Below are 3,109 nucleotides of genomic sequence, written 5' to 3'. Positions count from 1 at the left end.
GTTGGCCAAATAAATAATGTATTTGAAAATTGTGATTTTCATAAACATTATTATGGACTAAATTAAATTAATTCAAGTGTTGAATTAATTAATCACTAGTGGACCTAGTAGAGTCCAAATAATTAAATTAATTCAAGGATTGAATTGATTAAATAATATTGAGTCTTGTAGAGCTCAATTTAAATAAATTATTTAAACTAGTGGACTTGAGTAAATTCAAGTAATGTTTAATTAGTCTCAAATATGTTTGAGATAATTAAATTAAGTCCATGGATTTTTAATTGTTAAAAATCAAATAAGATTTGCATGCATGGGAGGTGAAAGGTTGGGAGACAAGTTTTTGTATAACCAAGGCTTGGCATGCAACTTTCTTACTTTAACTTTTCCCACAAACAAAAAATGTCTCTCCTTCTCTCCTAGCATGAATAGTGGCCGAAACTACTATTCATTCTCTCCATTTTTTGTTCTTCAATGATTGGAGAAAACACTCACTTCTCAAAGAAAAATCTTCATATTTTTCTAGTGCAAAATATGAGGGGATCTACCTAGTTGGTGGTGGGCTTTATTTTAGAGCAAGGAGTGCTCTTTGGAAGCTTGTAGAAGTTCTTGCCATATAAGATCTAAGGTGTTTACACCTTAGTTGGAGCCATCATCAACCTCAAGAGGTTGATAGGTATTTTTCTAAACACACTATGTATGACATTTTGTTGTTTTTATATTTGCTACACATTAAATCAAGGTGGCCGAAAATTTCTTATGAAAAATAAAAATTTTAAACTTCCGTTGCGCTTCCGGTCACCGTAACCGATCCCCTTTCAAGTGGTATCCGAGCTATGGTTACGATTTTGGTGTAGCAAATACATAATATTATGTTGAGGTTCATTTCTAACCGCATGAGATAAAATTTTGCATCGAATCAAGGCCGGTTTCGGGGGATTTTTGGGCAGCAAGTTGCTGCCCATTTCGGGCAGCTCGGGCTGCCCGAGGGGCTGCCCATTTCGGGCAGCAAGGGCAGCCCGAGGGGCTGCCCGAACAGCCCCTTTATATTTAATAAAAAAAAAAATTTGTTTTTGTTGCCGGAATCCGGCGACGGCGATGACGACTAGGGTTTTCAAAATGTGTTTTGAAATATCAAAGTGTCACGGGCCTTGAGTTGTTGGGCCATTGGATGGCTAACACATTTGTGAAATTTAAATGGGCCAAAATATTTTTGGTGAAAAATGAGTTTTTTGGGCCCTTAAGTTTAAATTTACAAAAGTTGCAAATATTTTCTCATGAAATAAATAATTTAAGTTGGACTTTAATTATTTATAGTAAATGGTGATTTACAAGAAATTCGGTTATAAATAAATTAATTTGAAAGTAGACAAAGGTGTTTGTATACTTTGTTAATTTAGTTTATAATCGTGGCGGTTAGTGATTGGATCAAGATATATAATATTGGATCAATTAATTATTGTGATAATTAATTGATGGTGTATGATATGTGATATTATGCATGAAGGATGATCAAAAGCCCAAGCCCAATTTGCTAGGTGTATGCTAGGATATTTTGTGTTGAATGATTGTAATAATTATCAAATTTATAAAGTGGGCTTGGTTTATGGCCCGTTCCCACCCCATGAGATGTATCCCTATTTGCCATGGATATTTATTTGTAAATATTAGTATAGTGGATGATCAAGATTGGAAGATGGTGGCCATGATGATTATGAAGATCGAAGACATGTAAATATTGGAAGCTAATGTAATAGTTGCATTTGCATCCCGTGCATTTCCCTAGGATTGGACCTAGGCCCGTGTTTAGCTCACACGGGCCATTAGTGTTGGGGCGATTGATCATCCTTATTTTGTTTACTGTTTATAATATATGCATGATATGTTATAAATAATGAGTATGTGCGTTATTATTATGATAATAACAAAGTTGCATGAATCCGGCAAACATACGATCAAACATGGCGAGCTTTTAAATAAAATTAATGATGAGACCTTTCAAAATTAAAAACCCTCATTTTGAATAAGATTCAAAATTAATATCAAGCCCGAAAAGGGGAATTATAAATTTGTTTATAATTTCCATGTCTTCCATCGACAATGGGTGCATGATGAACGCTACCCGTGCTCGGGGCTCGGCTCATATTATTGGGGGGGCCTTGGGTGCCGGAAAGCTGTGACATCCATTGACATGGTGATGTGAACTACGTGGAACTCCCATGATTTCGGCTCATATTATTGAGGGAACTCATGGCGACCGTCCATTAAGGTTCAATATCGATGGGTTAGGCTTGACACGTGAAGATGAACGACGTCATATTATTGGGTCCTAATCAAACGTGAGACAAAAGTTTACGTAGAGGGTTGCATGGAGATGCAATTGGAAACTACCTTTTAGGAATTGTGATTGGCTGATATTATTCGGGATCATAATTCGCTAGTTGGACCTTACGTACCTACTGAGGAAAGGAGTTTCCCGTTTTCACTAGAGGGTAGTGAAAGATGTCAAAACAGTGGGAGCGAATATTTATAAAGTAAAAGTCCATACTTTATATCTTACTAAATATTTTGAAATAGTCATCAACATTTATCTGTTTTCACTTTTCAGTACAAATTGACAATGTCTTCGATTCGCAATCCGATATCTGCAATACTCGACAAACACATGTTAACCGGACCTAATTACCTCACTTGGCTAAGAAACCTAAAAATCGTCTTGAATTCGGAAAGGATAGCATATACACTTACTGAGTCGCCCTCTGTTGAGGCTCCGACTGACTGCACTCCTGAGGAATTGCAGACTTACAAGTAATGGTGTGACCATGACTTGAAAGCCAGGTGTTATATGCTGACTTCTATGAATGATGAGCTGCAGAGGCGTTTTGAGGATGCAAAGAGTGCTACTGACATTCATTTGCATCTCAAGGAGCTCTTTGGTGAGCAGACACGGCCTCTTAGGCATGCAACCGTCAAGGAGCTGATCACTTTGCGCATGCGAGATGGGGCCTCGGTCCATGAGCATGGCCTAAAGATGATTGGGCTCGTGGACTAGCTCGTTGGCATGGATCTGATTTTGCCTTCGGAGTTGACCACTGACGTGTTACTCTTATCA

This window comes from Primulina huaijiensis, chromosome 3, assembly GCF_012295235.1.
Source record: "Primulina huaijiensis isolate GDHJ02 chromosome 3, ASM1229523v2, whole genome shotgun sequence".
Lineage (NCBI taxonomy): Eukaryota > Viridiplantae > Streptophyta > Magnoliopsida > Lamiales > Gesneriaceae > Primulina > Primulina huaijiensis.
The sequence above is the reverse complement of the archived record's forward strand: the minus strand, read 5'-3'. Positions refer to the sequence as shown.